Here is a 17,281-nt window from a genome sequence, read left to right as displayed (position 1 = left end):
GTGGCTGAGAGTCCGCCTGCCGATGCAGCGGACACGGGTTCTTGCCCCGGTCCGGGAAGATCCCACATGCCACGGAGCGGCTGGGCCCGTGAGCCATGGCCGCTGAGCCTGCGCGTCCGGAGCCTGTGCTCCGCAACGGGAGAGGCCACAACAGTGAGAGGCCCGCGTACCGCAAAAAAAAAAAAAAAAAAAAGACAGAGGTTGCCCGTGCCAAGTCAGTGAAGACCCACAATTAAAGGAAGGGCAGGAGAGTCCATCAGGGCTGGCCCTCAGTTCTCACTCCGGCAGGTGGAAGGGGCTCAGCCCAAGTCTCCGAACTCACAGCAGCCTCCTCAGACCACATGAGCACCAGGTTTCTACTCGATAGCCTTCCATGGCCCCCACCACCTACCAGGCAAAACCCCTTCACCTGACCGACTGCACAGTCACTAACAGCCCCTGATAACTGGGTGTGGTGTATACCAGGGCCTTGGCTAAGTGCTTCGTGTGCATTTTCTCATTTAACCCTCACAGCAACTCTGGGATGCAGGTACTATGGTTGGCCCGTTTTCACAGATGAGAAACTTGAGGCTCGGAGAGGTTATGTCACTGCCAGGGTCTCACAGCCAGGCGGCCAAGCAAGGATTCGCACCCACACTGGACTTCAAGCCAGGTTCTTCACCTCTGCGCATCCAGCCTCCTCAAGTGCTCCCTGCCACCCTCAGAACCCGGGGGGCCAGCCTAACACGTCAGTGTGCAGGAGAGGAAACCAAGGCACAGAGAGAAACCTCTCTCTGTTGGCAGCCGAGCCAGGGCAAGGCCTGAGGCCTCTGGCCTCCCCTTCCAGGGCTCCCCCTAGCCCCCCACCCAAGAAGCACGGCAGGCAGAAAGGCCAGGGCCACCACCAAGACAGTGAGTCCTCAGAATCGGCCTTTTTCCTCTGTCCAGGAGGAAGGGAAAAGCAGGGGGAGGTTTACAAAGAAAGAAAAAGAACACGAGAGGCCCAGGAAATACTTATTCTTACAGACAGATTCTCAGAGTTCGGGAGGTCCTACAGGGCACCCCTCACACCCCTTCAACGACAGGAACGTGCAGGCCCAGGACCAACCTCTACCCATGTGTCTCCCCTCCCACCAGGTATGCTCCAACCTAAAACATCTGACCTGAAATCTCCATTTCTCTCCCCAAACCTGCTGTCCTGCAGCCTTCCAGTCCCTCAGGCCAGAAACCTTGCCATTGACACCTTCTTCCTCTCACAGCCCACACCTAATCCATCGGCACATCCAGTGATACCAATTCAGAATCTGACCCCGGGCCGCCTCCCACTCTCCACGCTGAGCCGTCCTCCCTCACCTGTGGCACCCACTGGCTGGCGGGCATCCCGCTTCCAGCATCCAGGCTTCTCTCCACGCAGCAGCCCACAGGATCCCTCTCAAACATGTGTCAAAACAAGGCAGCCCTCAGCCCCAGCCGCTCAGCAGCTTTTCTTTACTTTACCCTTTACTCAGACCAAATGGCGAAGTCCTCTCGAAGGGCAGGAGGCCCTAGGCAATCCCCTCCGCCCCGGGCAGACTCCCTCTGGCCACATCTCCTCCCAGGACGGCTCTTATTCTTCCGCCCCTGCCACACCAGCCTCCTTGCTGCTGCTCCTCGAGCACACCCTGCCCCCTCTTGCCTCAAAGCCTTGCGTTGCTGTTCCCTCTGCCTGGAATGCTCTTCCCCACATACCCCGTGGCTCCCTAGCTCCCCTCCTGGAGTCTCCTGTCCCCTTACCAGAGACTTTCCATGACCCCCAACACAGCAGCGCCACTCCCTTAAGTCACACTGTCCACCCCCAACCCAGCTTTATTTTTGTGGCAGGTACTTCTTGCCAGTTGACAGGTAGCTAGTATTCTTTGGTTTGTTGACTCTCTCCCACTGCCAGAGTGTCACCCCCAAGTCCAAAACAGGGACTGGGCTGTTTTGTTCACTGCTGTGTCCCAGTGCCCAAAAAAGTGCCTGGAACAAAGTAGATGCTCAATAAAAATGTGTTGGATGAGGGACTATGGCTGCCCTCATCTGAGCACCTTTTAGTTTCTGCAGTCCCCTAGGAGACCAGGGTTGCCTGGAGGCGGAAATGAAACTCCACCTGTGCCAGCTGGAATCTTGATGGCTGTCACATGAACAGTCCTGGGACAAGTAACTGCTTGGACCAGAACAGGACTTACGCCGGTTCCTGTCCGATACCTTTGCCCACCACTTCGGCCACTTTTGGGTCTGACAGCTGGGCCCACAGGGCGGCTCCAGCCCCAGCGGGAACATGGACTGGGCTGCAGCTGGGCTCCCTCCCAGCCCACCAGTGCTGCTGGGGTCCAGCATCTGACAAAGCCTGCCCCATGCTCCCAGCTAGAGGAGGCGGAGGAGGGAGGCCCCGTGCCATGCCTGCCCTTTTCCCGTTGTCGGCAGGAGGACTGTCAGAAGGAAGCTTTGTTCTCAGAATAAAGAGCGTGAAGCCCAGTGCCAGGCGGAAACGGGCACAGAGGCAGCCGGCCCACCAGAGACAGTTTAAGGAAAAAAAAAAAAATGGGATGGAGGATGTTTGAGAGGTAATTTGCACACCCAACCGGTTTCATGCCTCCAGGGTGGCTGTGACGATGGTGGCTTCACTTTTCCAGGCCCAAGCCTCAAGGCTGTCACAGACAAGCAGACTGTCCCAGCTGGGAGATCTGGCACCGACCCTGCAGAGTGAGGTGAGGACAGAGGAGTGGGTTCTTGCCCAGGAGTCAGAAGATCTGGGGTCCAAGCCCGGCTTTCCACACACTCACGTGTGACACGGGGGCAGTCCCTCCCTCCATGTACCTTAGTTTACCCTTCTGTAAATGGCTTGTATAGGCTTGTGCTTGAAGCCTCAGCCTGCCTGACACAGGATCACACATCAAGGTGCCCCTCAGCCTGTGGCCAGGTCACTGGGCAGCCCAGGCCAGTCCTCCAACCTCGTTGGGCACAGACCCTGCCCACTCAGACCGGGGCTTCCAGCCTGCCTCCTGCCCTGACATCAGGGCATTCCTCTTCTGAGCTGTTAGCTGAACAATGTGAAATCTCTGTGGGCCCTGCCCAGACACTGGCACCTGCCCGGATCCCCCGTCATCCCGTCCAAGGATGGCTCACCAGACGCTTTCAGCCACAACCAACAGGAGGAGCCCAGCGTATGAGTGCACCCAGGGTAAGAGAGAAGCCCGCAGAGGGAAAGGGGTAGGCGATGTCACACAGCTGCCATTCAGGGGTCCTCCCTACCAGCCCTGGCCTCCCTGAGCTAAGGCAGGGTCCTCAAAGCGTGTCCACAGACCCTTGCGTCTGAATCTTCTAGGGAGGGGGACACTGTACCCTGAAGGAATCAAAGATGGGGGCCGGAAACCTGCATGCTTTTTTTCTTTCTACAAGCTTCCCAGGTTTTTCTTGTCCCCAGCACAATTGTGACCTCTCAGCTAAGACCTCTTCAAGGAGGAGATAGCTTAGCCGGCCTCTAGGGAAGGTTCGGATTTCAATTAAAAGAGCGAAATACGCCTTGGACAGATAGATAGCTGGACAAAGAAGCTGGTGGCTAAAGCACACACTCTAGGAGCAGAATACAGCAGAGAAAGGCCTGAAGGAGGGGAAGCCTAGTCCACGGAACACCTGAGCTGATCCTTCCCCCCATCCCGCTGTCTCCCCAGGATGCCGAGGTCTGCACTCGATGCCACCTGAAGGCTGCTGATCCCAGCCTCCCTCTCCCCGCAAGCTCCTCCAAGCCCCCTGGGAGAGTGAAACGTGGGGACAGCTTCAGGAGAAACGTCCCTCTCCTTGCTTATACCGCACCGCGGGGACAACCCTCTGAGTGACTGTTTATCCGCAGCTTAAGAAGCTGCCTGGGTCAGTGGCTAAGCAGCCACAGCTTATCTGGGAGGAGGACTCTCTGGCCATGGGACAGGCTGATCCAGAGGCTTCCATTAAATGGAATCTTCACAGCTGGTGAGGAGTAGCAATGCCCCGCCTTCATTCATAAAGGAAGCACTTATTGTGCTCCTGCTGTGTACACAGTCCTGAGCCTGAGCACAAGGCTTCGAGGGACACAGAGATGAGTCAGACCCCCACCACCACCACCAAAGAGCCCACAGAGCAGACAGACGGGGGACCACACCACGGCGCAGGAGAGAAAGCTGGCCGTGCCTACAGGATGGGGTCAAAATTCAGACACCTGGGGGCTAGAAAGACTGTATAAGTGTGCGGGCGGGGGAGTGGGGCAAAGAGGAGCTTACGTGCTTCATCTCCAGTAGTGGCCACTGGAGCACTACACTCAAAGTTGTATGATCTTCTCATTTTTGAAGCCAGAAGTTGGGATTCTTACGTAAAATCTCCCGTTAGCAACTAGCTCAAGATTGGGCATGGGTCAAGTAAAAGCTGCCCGTGGGGCGGATGTGGCCTGCCAGTCTGTGGCCTTTGTTTTCTTAAAGAGAATAGAATGCAAAGCTCAGGAGATGAGACTTCCCTGCAGCCAGGGTACCAGGGAAGGCTTTCTGGGAGAGGAGGCTTGGCGCTGGGCTGCAAGGATGGGTAGGTCACTCGTGGGGAGGGAGTCATGGTGGGGGAGGGTACCCGTTCAAGCCATAGGGGCCATGGGTCAAGGGTGCCACCCCCCAGCTTATAGCCTGCCTATCCCCCTAAAAAGGGGGTCCGGTCTCCACCCCCAAAGCAGGCACAGAGGCATCAGCTCTGTCTGTCCCCAGGTAGCCAGGGGAGGGGCCGCTTGCCCAGCAAACCTCCAGACTAAATCAATTGGTGGCAGAATAGCGCGGGTTCAATTTCATCCCTGGAGCTTGGGGAACAGGTCAGCTAATGCAATAGCCCTGTGGGGGGAAGGGAGAGGAAGAGACAATGGAGGACAAAACGAGGTTGAGAATCATGTCCTGCCTGGCCGGGCCCCACTGGTTACATAATCTTGCCTTAGGACAAAGCTATGTTCAAGGCACCAGTGAGGGCCTGGGCTGGGGAGCCGGGGGATGAGGAAGGTTCCTCCTCCCTCCCCTATTCTCCAACCTCGCCCTGCAGCTCCTGAAAAGCCCAACAGAGCTGCAGGTGGAGACTAAGACCCCAAGATAAGACACTTAACAGGATCACACAGCAAATTAGCAGCCAAGCTGAAACTGATAATAATAGCAAACTTTAACCAAGTGGTTACTTTGTACCAGGCACCAGGATAAATTCTTTAAACACATTATCTTATTTGAAAGCCTATAACACTGTGAGATAACTATTCTTATTTTTCCCATTTTACAGATGGGGAAATTGATGCACAGACACAGTAACTTATCCAAGGTCACACAGGAGCTGGCTTAGAGGAAGAGCCAGTTTAGAGAAGCCAACAGTGGCCTCCAAGACCATACTCTGAACCAAGACACTACACTGCCACCACGCTACTTTCGACTAGAACCATACTGCCTCTCCAGCAGCCTTCTCTCAAGGCTGTAGAGCATGCATTCGGCCCCCTGCCCTCCCATCAGCACTTTGGGTGACACCCAGCCCTCCGACAGCCTGATGAGACCTACAGATGTTCTCTGCAGAAAAAGAATCCACGGAAATGCCCACAAAATGTTGCAGAAGATTTTAGGGGCTTACATACCCCTGCACTAGTGAGAACAGATGGGTCCAGATCGTGGAATACTCCAGAGATAGGAGGTAGCAGAGGAAGAGCACTCCCCCAGGTTCTCTGGTCTCCTCATGTCTGAACTTGGAGCCCAAACGGTTGGCCACTTTAGTCCACAGGCGTGGGCACTTATCAGGGCTCAGGGCCTAGTCATCCCTTCAGGGCTAGGAGGACAGAATGAATCACGATATACAATAGTCCCCGCCTCTGCACCCACTGGGTGTGACTCTCAGCTCCCAGCTGCTGGGCAGACAGTGCACAGCTGGGCCCCAGCATCTGGACGGGGGTGGCATCACCAAGCATACCACCATGCTTCCCCACCATGCAGGTCACCATCCAATGGGCACACCTCACCGCAGACTGGACCTGGCCTTGTCCTGACTCTAGCAGCTCTGAGTGTTTCCAACAGGGGACCCTCCACGGTCCCCGCGAGCCTCCAGGCCAGCCAAGGCCACGGGAACAGTAAGTCGAGACAACCGCCCCTTAAAAGGCACCGCAAGACCCAGGCTCCCATCCCAAGTCTTCTGTGCCTCACTGCGCAGCCTCAGGCAGCAGCCTCCTCACCGCACCTCTCAGAGCCTCAGTTTCACCAACTGTAAAGTGGGAAGACTACCCTATCAAGTCTTTCCCAGCTCCACAGCCCTGAGTCTATAAACAACAGCATCTGAGAAACTTCACAGAGCCCTGGGATCCTGCTTTCAGGAAGTTACATAAACATCCTTCAGAGAAACAAAAGTCAAACCTAAAGACTCTACTTTCTTTTTTTGTAAGGATATCGAGAAGCCCTTTTTATAGTCTGACTTCCCCCATTCTACTTCCATTGTTCCAGATATCCTCTCAGGACCTAGAAAATACATTTGGTTTCCGTCTGGGGTCTGGGCTTCTTGGTGTTCTTTCTCCTGGATGCTGCCCCACCCTCCTCGGCAGCTCTCTCCCCCGGACACACCCATCTCTACCCCCAGCACTGGTCTGGGCCACTCTGAGGGCTACAGCTACCCAGTCTGCCAAAGGAGGGGTGGGGGACAGGGACAGTTTTCAGGAAACAAACCCTTCCCTGGTCAGAACAGAGACAGCTCTGTGTCTGGTCCCAATCGTGACGCGGTGTGTGGCCCTGTGCGAGTCCCTGCTCCTCTCTGGGCCTCTGTTCCCCGCTGAGAGATGAAGGGGCTCCTGCACTGTGTCAGGAAAGCCCTTGGGCTCCTGGACCGTACCCTGGAGACACTGAGGCGGAAGAGGAGTGCAGGGTGGACACTGGGCACTGATCTTGACACCCCACCTCTCCTGCAAGAACCAGAGAAGACCCTGGTTTTTTCTCTCCGATTCCATCTCTTGCCCTGTGGGACCCTGAAGTCAGCACTGTGCCTCTTTGTGCCTCAAATGGTCCATCCATAAGAGGAGAATGACGGTGTCTGCAGTGGAGGCCCCAACTTGGAGGCCTGAGCCCTAACCATCCCAACACAATCCCATCACCCCCCACGGTAAGGCCCAATTTACTCATTTGATAGAATATATATTTCTGCAGCTTTATAAAGCCTGCTACCCAAACACTCCAAGACAACCGTCCACCGCCCTTCTTCCAATGGGATCATGTTTCCAAGCACCCCTCAAGGATTCCTAGATTCTACCTCCTTATGCCTGTGTGCCCTCAGTATTTTCACCTATAAAATGGGGCCAATAATGATGCTGACCTCATAAGATTACTTTGGGGATTACTCCAGATAAGATTACATGGAAGTGCTTATCCAGCACGGACAAGCTCTCCACAAATTGAGCAGCAATTATATGATCACCATTATTAAATTACTGAGATGCTTAAAACCACTGGGCTGGTGACAGCTAAGGCCCCTTGGCCCTCTTGGACCACATCTGGACACTGTAATCACACATGCATGCACATACCCCCGGCCCCAGCACACACCCTTCTCTGCGGCAGGACCCACTCTCTGACCCCAGCCCTGGCCCCAACCCTAGAACACAGCCAGCTTGTTCCCGGCACCCATCCTTGCCACCCACAAAGCCTCCCACCTTCGAGTCCCCCAATCCCACCTTCTTTAAGTGGCCCCAGCACTGTCTCCTGTAACCATGTTGGGGTTCTGTTCAACGGAACCCCATCACTGTGGCACAAGATCGTTTCCTGGGCAGGAGAAGCTGTTATAAGATGGTGGCTCTTTGAAGACAGGGTAGAGAGAAACTGGGCTTTCCTTTGGGTCCCCGACCTTTGCTGGTGTCTGAATACGTTAAGAGCCCAAAGAAAGAAGCAGCAATTTTTTTTTTTATTACCTAACCAAGTGTTTGTGGATGTTTAGCATGCACTGGAATCACCTGAAGAACTTCAACAGCTTGTTCGGTCCTCCTCCTCACCCCCGCCACCCCGCCCAGTTTCTGATTTAGTAGGTCTGGGGTGGGGCTAGATAATCTGCGTTTCTAATAAGTTCCCAGGTAATGCCGACGTTACTAATCCAGAGACCAACCTTGAGAACCACTGACTTAACCTGCAGGTGAATCAGGGAGCGCTTCTGTGAACAGGTGATGCTAACAGTCCTGTAAACGCACAGGCAGGAGCTGCCAGGTGTGAGGAGAGGAGGGCGGGGACCTGGGCAGAGGGTGCAGCCTGAGTGAAGGCCCTGCAATGACACTCATTTCTCCTCACCTGGCCTCTGCCTGGGCACGCAGCATAAACCAGCAGTGGCTGAGCAATAACCACAGCAAACCTCCAGCGACCGACAGCCCGGACCTGCCCGGACAGGCCGGTCCTCGGTCAGCCCACAGGTGAGGAGAATCCAAGCTACGCCTCGCGGACCAGACCTCGGCTCCCCACCACTGCTCAACCGCGTGAGCACCAGGATTCTGCCCCACACCTCCGGACACAATCCCTTCCATCCTGGCCAGCTCTGTTTCCTCGTTCCCAGTGCCTCACACAAGTCAGTTTCATCCGACCAGAGCAGACCCTCGAAATCACCAGACCCCGATGGCAGTCCCCCGAGTCTGAACCTCTCCAGGCCGAGCCGTCCGCCTTGCCGGGACTTAGTCACCGTATCTGCTAAAAGGGGGTGGTAACACTGCCCATCTCCCTACTGCTGTTGGGAGGATTAAAATAAGCTTCTTAGTCATTAACTACATCATCAATTACAACAATAACCATAACTAACATGGACTGGGTTTGTAGGTAAGCACCTTCCCTGCATTTTCTTTCTAAATGCTGTGAGATGGGGACAATTATTATCCCCCTTGTACAGATGAAGAAACTAAAAACAGCTTGCCCAAGGTCCCATAAGTACGAAGTGGCCCATCAGAGATTTGAACCCAGATCATCCAGCCCCAGAGCCTAGTTCCCAGCCTCTTCTCTATCTGTGTCCTAGTCACCCACCTTGAGTGAGATCTAGCCCAGGGCACCTCTCCCTGCCACCGTCCTCTCCCCCTTCCTGGGGCCCAGGGAGGCTGAGCAGGAGGTCTCTGGAGGCTGCAGCCTCCACAGTGTCCACAGTCTAGGGTATGGGTCCCTGGTCTCGAGGGCAGTCACAAGGCCTGCCAGCCAGGCCAACTTAACTGGCCCAAGTTTTAGACACCACTCAACGTGGCCACCAGGGAGGAGGCTGGCACTACAGAACTTGAGCACCTTAACCTTGATGAAAGAAGAGAAGAGGAAAAACAGGTGTAACCGAGAGAGGAAATCCTGCCAGGCTTCCAGGATAAGACGGGCAGGTCCCACACCCTAGGCAAATTGCCCTTTCTCTCCAGGCCTCAGTTTCCTCATCCATACAAGCCTCAAGTCATTAGACAGAAAGTTTAGAAACTCAGACTCCAGAGATTCTTCCCTCTATCTCTAAAAGGATAGATCATCTCCTAGGTATAAACAGTAATTATGACAACCATTGTTAGCTTTGAAAAGCTCCCACTTACTGGGTTCTTACAGTGGGTCAGGCACTGATCTGCTCAATCTCCCCAGCAAAACAGGACTGTTACTATCCTCACTCTGCAGCTGAGGAAAACGATGCCCAGAGAGATTTAGGTACTTTGATCAGGATCCCACAGTTAATGGTGGCAGAGCTGGGATGTGAAGCCAGGACTTCTGACTCCGCTCTGCAATGCTGCCCACAGCCACTGCCTCCAGAGCACAGAGCCTGGAGGAGATGAGAACCGGAATTCAAGACCAGGTGTGTGAAGGGCCCTGAAGAGGCCCAGATAACAGACTGTGCACATGGAAAGCAGGGAGCAGGCAGCGCGAGCTCTGCGGAATTAGGAAGAGGTCACGCTGGAGCTGGGCTGGGGGGGGATTTTGGGGTGGGTGAGGGGAAGTGACTGGGGGGCAGCACCCTCACTGTGAGCAGAAATGTGGAGGCAGGAGGGGGTAGGCGCACACAGGGAGGGAAAAGTGGCAGTGGGTGAGGGGCACTGGGAGGTGAGGCACTGTGGTCACAGAGCAGGCCACCTCCCACGCCTTGGCCTCAAATAAATAAATGCTCATTTGCAATGCACATTTTAAAATTAGACTAATCCAATCTGTATCAACAAATAAAAGAGGTAGGAATAAAAAGGGCCAGGAGGCAACTTGACACAAACCCTCCATCAAGATAAGAGCTTCAGGCCCCTCTGTAACTCCTTGGGTGACAGACTGGCTTTAGCCCTGAGGCCACACAGTCCAAGACATCCACATCCAGCCCTTCCTCGAAGTTCCCAACCTCCAAGCTGAAGCTGATGGACAGAGCTTTGTGCCAGCCCCACACGCAGGAGAAAGCACCTTGGCTTGTGACCCCTCAGGCCGGGAGGCCCGGCTTTACCCTCTAATGAGGGGAAGGAGGGGGACAGCCCTGCCCCCCCAGCCCACGCACCCCACCCCTCCCACTCCTCACTTTCAAATCCATCAGCCCTTTCCTCCAGCCCCTACTGATTCATCCTGACCCGTGATTCAGCCTTGTTTCCTCACATTTGAGGAACGAGAGACTGAACCCATTTCACAGACTGAGAAACGAAAGCAGAAGGTTCCAGTCCTCTGTGAAACCACAGTCCCTGGCAACCCAGACTTTGGTGGCTGATCCAGAAATTCTGAGGGGCCCCTCAAAGGTCAGCTGGGCTGAGTGTTTTCCATGGGGCAAGGGCTCTCCCAGGCAGAGCGCTGCAGGGGAACTTCTAGAAGGGGCAGCTATGAAAAGCTATGAGAAAAACGGAGTAGAAGTGGGCCGAGCACCACCCTAAGATTCTCGGGTGAAAAGGGAACTGAGAGAGGTCACCCAGCCATGACCCTCCGGTACATGCCTCCGGCACCCTAACTCTCTGGCCTCTTTGCATATACTGTCAGCAATGGGGACCTTGCTGCCTCCCCAGGCACTTAATTCCCGTTAGCTTCACTGTCACCCTTGGTGCTGTCTCTGCCCTTGAGAGCCACACAGGACAAGACTATGCCCTCTGCCAGTAGACAGCCCTGCAGGGAATTGAAAGCAGTGACACTGCCACTTAAGGGTCCTTCCCCAAACCCTAGACCACCTGTGATGACCCTATCCCCAAGATACCTACAAAGTCCTGCAGCCTCCCTCTCCTTCCCTCTCAGTCCCATGGCCTGAGTCAGACCTTTGTTCAACTTTCTGCAAGACCACAATTAGCATCATCTCTGAGCTGGTCTCAACCCTGCCAGTCTTGGCACCACCTTTGGCCAAATGACCCCTGAGAGGAGCAGCACGACAGGGCAGAAACTGTTCAAGCCTGTTCACTTACAGTTCTGTAAGTGACTCGACCCCTCGGAGCCTCCACTTCCTCATCTGAAAATGGGGTGGGGCTGGGGGTGGCCAGCAGCAGCTACTTTGCGGGGTATTGTGAGATCTCAATGGAGCATCTGTAAGGAGCCTGGCACAAGACACAGTAACAGGCATCGACTCAACGAGCTGCTTACAACCCTCTGTCCTCTCCACCAGCCACAGACTGAAATCCAAACCCCCGAGGAGGACACTGCAAGCTCCCCACGACCCCATCTTGCCTCCCACAGCCCCCTTTCCCACTGCCTGCACCCTCACAAACACTTCCTCCCCCAGGAAGCCCTGTCGACATAAACTACCAGAAGAGCTTTTCCCCTCCACTGACCTTCCAAAGCCCGTCTATCACTGATCACATCCTGCCTCTTCGCCATCACTTGATCCTTGCCTTCCCTCACCTGTCAGATTAGCGGCCTCTCCAGCCAGAAAGCAGGAGCATCTCACCTCATTTCATTTCCCAGTCACCCCCGTCCACAGACATTTTCCATACATATTTAACAAATTACCCTAACGTTCCAAGTAAAGAATGTCCAAGTCCTCCAAACAGTCCAGATATTTCAAGCCATACCCAAAACCAAATTCCAAGCCAGCAGAAGTCTGCCCAGTCTCTAGGGACTCGCAGGCCTGGCTTTGACACCAAAGTGCAGAAGATGGGTCAAGCAGGCCCAAAGCCCAGGGCAGAGAAAGCTCTGGGCTGCTAAGACCAGAGTCCATTTCCAAGTGTCTCACGTGCAGGTCTCTCAGTTGGCCCCTAGGTCAACCCCCAGCCTATGATTTCATATTCTTAACCACATTCTCAACTTGTGATTGTAAAACTGTTCTTTGTATACCCCTTGTGATAGGAGACTCACTACCCATCTTTTCATTCTTGCTGGCTCCTCCTCCCTTCACCTGTTGATTCTCTTGCTCTGATCTCAAGGAGAGTCTGACCACACGCCTAGGGTCATCCCCATCCCTCAGGAATCTTTTCAGCCCCTCCACTCAATCCCCCACACTTCTGGGCCCCCTTAAAGTCTAGCTAAGTAGTGGAATTTCCACTCTTGTTCCTACCAGCTGGCAGTGAACCGTCAGCCCAGGAGGACCCCCTATCCTCAGGGCCCAGGAAAAGCCTACGGACACTGCAAATTCCAGAAGCAGTGCTGGCACAGCCCTCGGAGAAGTTAGAAGAGTAATGCACAAACTTTCCTCTCCCCAGGACTTTTTTTCGCTATCTGCTCCCACTCCATTGTTTTAAGATATCATTCACTAACTAGCAATTTGTTTTCCATTTTTTTAGAAATTATTCAAGGCCCCCGCTCAGAGCCTGACCCACAGTCATGGGATGGTACCCCCACCAAAAGGCTAGGCCAGCACAGGGCACTAAGGTGAGTGAAAGTCTGGGCCACCCCACATTCACTCCTGGGCTATTTACATGGAAAATGCATGCCCTAGGCTCAGAAACCCACACACGCATGCATTTTCCATAAGGATTCTGCAATTGAGACATGTGCTCAGAGTCCACCCTTCATTACTGCTCTCAAGGACCCTTGGGGCTGGGGCATTACTTTCGCAATGAGGACCCTGCTGATGAGTCAAACAAGAGGACACCTGCAATATAAATCCCATCACCCCACGGGCTCCACTCCTGGCCCTACCTCTGCCCCCTGCTGATCTGAAAGTGACCTGGTCTGGATGGAGTAGAAAGGCTCTTCGGTCCCCTGGGTGCTGGGGAGAGGCCTGTTGACAAAGCCACCAGCTGTCCCCAGCCAGAGCCAGGGAGCACTCCTCCCTGCACCACCCATACTATGAAAGCGTTCCTACCACGGACCCAGCCAGCAACAGAACTTGGACCCTTAACGGAGCTCCAGGCCTGGGCTCCAGCTGCCCACAATAACAAGAGCCAGGGCACAAGACCTCAGCCCACACCAGTACCAGACAGAAGGAGCATCACCTGAGGGTAAGGGTAAAGGGAAGAGCGGCCTGTGTCCTCATGATTTCAATGGAAAATGAGCTCGGTCACAGCAGGATCTTATAAAGCCTTGTAGTTGAGACTCAGGCTGGGGGAGGGGAGTCAAATCCAAGTTCCACCACATCACAGCTGTGCGACCTTTAGGATTCTGTGCCTCTGCCCCGCTGTAAAATGCTGCTAATAGTAACATGGGAGAATTAAATGAGATAATGTATCTAAAGCAATTGGCCCAGGGCCTGACATATAGTACACATGCAACAAATACTTGTTGAATATAAACATGCCACCATTTACTAAGGTACCACAGGTTCTCATTTCATCCTTATTCTGGCTGATTCTATACTTTGCCCATTTTACAGGTGAGGAAACTGAGGCTAGGGGAAGGTAAGGAACCAGCCCAAGGCTACAGAGCTGGGAAGTGACAGACATCCAGGTCAGTCTGAACCTCAAACCAGGGACAGTAATGCCGCAGGCCATTCCAAACGCTCTGGGGCAGGGGTTGGGGGTGGGGGCGGTTTTACAGCACCCGGGTGTGATGGTGGGATTCTGTATCCCCTGGGCCTGGCACGGCTCCTAGCTGACCCGCGTGCTTAAATCTGGGAAAGAGCCAATTTCCCAGTCTGTCCCAGAGCCCACGCGTCCACGTACGCCCCCTCCTACCCCGTCCCAGGGTGTTAAAGGGCAGCGTTCAAAGCAGGGGTATAGTTGCTCCCGAGAACCTGAGGGAGAAGGGGAGTTAGAGACCAGGCCGATCACAGCCCACAGAAAACCGGTCCGGCTGCCTTACCCTTTCCGAAGCGGGGACCTAGCCTCTAACCCCGTCCCTCGCCAGACAAAAGTTTCCCCTGTTCGGGAGTAGAGGAGGGGGAGGGGGCATTCCTCGTGAGTGACATTATCCGTGACCTACAGCTGCCGCGCTGCCCTCACCGGCACCCCGGCCTGCCCCCGGCCCCCGCCCGCTCCCCCACCCCTTTGTCCTCCCACCCGGTTGCGCGGGGCCCGGCAGACTCTCCGAGCCCGCCCGGCGCCCGCCCGCACCAAACTTGCGCCGGCGGCCGCTTGGGCCCCGCGCGGCCTGCACGCCCAGCTCGGCTCGGGCCCCGCAGGCTCGGCGACAGGGGACTGGCCCGCCCCGGCCCTCTCAGCCTCTTACCTGCCACGGCTGGGGCGCCACCCGGGGCAGGGGGCACTCCCGGCGAGCTGCCGGACGCCTGGGTCCCCTGGGCTGTGTGCGCGCTGCCAGGCAGTGGCCCGGGCCGGGCTTAACCCCTTCGCGTCCGCCTCCCGCAGCTCCCACCCACGCTCCACGCCGCAGCCGGCGTTGCCGCCGCCCGCCCCGCCTCCCGCCCGCTCTCCTCCCCCTCCCCCTCCCCCTCCCTCTCGGTGCCCAGCCCCCAGTCCCAGTCCCCGGCACTGTGCTGAGGCAGCGCGCACCCTCCCCCCTCATCCCGCGGTGGGAGGTGGGGGTCTCCCTTTAGACTGCAAGTTGGGGCGCGCCGCCTCGCTCACCGCGGGCCCGCGGAGCACAGAGGGGCGAACCCGCGCGCCAAGGGGCCCCCAGCCTGTCTCCCCTTACCCACTCCGTCCCTGGCGCCTACCTCCCCGAATGTCAGCGGAGGGAGCGGGGTTCGATCCCGTGATGGAGCGTGGGTGCCGGCCGGAGATCTGCTCCACAGGCCCGAGCGGCCGGCTGGCGTGCGGCGCGCACCCCGGGGCGGGGGCCGGGGCGGGACCGGGCGCTGCTATCGGAGCTGGATTTCTCGGCTTCCACCCGGATTCTCCCTCGGCTCTCCCGGCCGATTCGGTGCTGCTCGGCGACCACGTGACGCAGGCTGCCTTTGACCCCAGTCTCAGAGCGGGTAGGGGGTGGGGGCCGGAGGGGGTGTCAGATGCGGGACCCACGAGGGCCCGAGGCGGCTGCCGGGAGTCCGGGAGGCGGTGACTCTGGGGAAACAAAGCCCGGGGGAAGCCAACAAGTTATTCGGGGGTCAAAGAGGGAACAGCACTGGGGGTCGGAGAGGCTGCAGAGAGACCGAGAGAGACAAAGACCCGCGCCCGCCGGGAGCGCCCTGGCTGGCCCGAGGGGGCCTCCTGGCTCTACCAACACTGGGCCGATGACAACCCTCCAGGGCCTCCTCAGACGGCTCCCCAACAGCCAGGTCTCTGCTGGAGTGACCCCTTCTGGGCAGTCCTTCCCAGCCCCACCTACCCCTTTGCCCTTACTCTCGAAAACCCCTTTATTTCCTTTTTCGTGATTATCTGGTTCACTTACTGGTTGCATTGTTTACTAGAATGTCATCTCCCCCAACAAGTTGTTCCCAGCTGAATTCCCAGCGCCTGGCACATAACAGGCAAATGAAGAGGTTGATGACATCGTGCAAATCTCTTCTCCCACTGCGCCTCAGTTTCCCACCCCCAGTGCAACCATCTCAAGGACCCTGCAAATTAGGCAAGATTACACTGGTCATCGTCATTACACAGATGAGAACAGCGAGGCCCAGAAACACAAAATGATTTCTGGGAGTCTCTGAAGTGGCTGAGAGCCCCAGCCTGCACTCAGATCTGACTGTTCCAGGTGGGGCTTTTTACCATCCATGAGCCTGCCTGTAATGAGGGACTGGGTCATTAGTTGATTGGTTGATTAGTGAGCCATAAGGAGCTTGCTAATGATGTAGATCACCAGGCCACCCTAGAGATCCCGACTCTGTGGGCCTGGGGTGAGACTAGCAAATTTGGAAAACAATGGATCGGTGGTTTCCGAAGGACCTTCAGAGGCTCGAGATTACCTAATTGTAGGAGCAAAGCTTAAAAAAAAATATGAGCAACCAAAGCAGAGCCAAGAGAGGTAGAAAAGCCAAGCTTGACATACGAAAATAGGACAGAATCATCCCAATTCCCCTAACGGGTAACCTCCTGTGCTGGGGGGAGGGGGGGAAGGGGTTTCAGCCAGCCCATTCATGTCTCGGAGGAGGAAAGACGCTGAGGCCTGAGCAAGGTTGATGCTGGGGAATGGGACCAGGCTCTGGACTCCCAGTCATGCCCATGTGACAGCTTTGCATGGAGTGTAGTCAGTAGGACTAAGCCTAAGGGTGGTGATCACAGGCCCACACTGATGTTCAAAGATAGGCTTGTGACTTCCTAGTGCACACTCCAGCCATGCCACCAATTTAGCCAGGGAAAGCAACATCCACTAGCAAATTCTCTTTTATAATCTACGTTCCTGTGGTCAATGATCTAAAGTTCTTGAATACTGTCTGGGTCTTGGGCAGGTTAAACAAGCCCCTAGAATCTTATTTTCATCCACATGAGGTCCTGTAGCATCTTCCCTGTGCCAGGCACTGTGTTCTTGGTAACAGGGTTGAAAGAGACATGGGTCTGCACTCTCAAGAAGTGTCGGGGTGTGTTTGGAGGTGATCTGCATGTCCCTCCCTGTGTCCGGAGGCTGGCTGAGCTGAGGGCCTGCTGGGGAGACCCAGGGCAAGTGCTATGGCCTACAATAAGAGGGGAGCAGAACAAGGGAACTTTGGGGGGAGGCAGCCTCTGAGCAGGATCTGGAGGGACCGGAGGGGATCAGGGCGGGGATACGGACATTCCTGGTACAAGGAACAACCTGTTACAGGCCACATGGAAAGCGTTCAGGAAAAGCTGAGTGTTGCATGGAGGGGGGTGGGGGGGAAGGGTAGAGGAAGCAGGAAGGAAAGAATGAGCAAGAAAACTGGAGAGGTGAGTTAGGAGCAGTTTATGGGTGACCTTCTCTGAGGGGCCCAAAGGAAAGGACATTATCCTGAGGGCCAGGTGGAGTGAGAAGGCTATAAGTAGGTGAGGGAGGTAATAAGAGCGATGCTATGGGAGGGTAGAGAGGGATGGAGGCCAGTCAGGTCACGGAGCTATTCTCCTGCCCAAGCTGAGCGAAAGCCAGTATCTCACCAATGGAGTTGCAGGTCCCGAGCA

The 17,281-nt window shown here is 55.7% G+C and overlaps 1 protein-coding gene across 2 annotated transcripts in view; it reads right to left on the bottom strand.

The window, feature by feature from the left end:
• Positions 1-15,317, bottom strand: part of NDST1 (N-deacetylase and N-sulfotransferase 1) — a 67,656-nt gene extending 52,339 nt beyond the window's left edge. Inside the window, exon 1 of one of the 2 annotated variants that reach the window (XM_079916988.1) lies at positions 14,929-15,317. The gene's annotated coding sequence lies outside the window, so the exon portion shown is untranslated. Of the gene's footprint in view, positions 1-14,483; positions 14,634-14,928 lie in introns of those variants that run through there. The other variant, XM_079916987.1, reaches the window with a different exon arrangement.
• Between the last annotated feature and the right edge of the window lie 1,964 nt (positions 15,318-17,281).

This window comes from Stenella coeruleoalba (genome assembly GCF_951394435.1).
Source record: "Stenella coeruleoalba genome assembly, chromosome: 3".
Taxonomy (NCBI): domain Eukaryota; kingdom Metazoa; phylum Chordata; class Mammalia; order Artiodactyla; family Delphinidae; genus Stenella; species Stenella coeruleoalba.
This window is presented reverse-complemented; position numbering and strand designations above follow the sequence as displayed.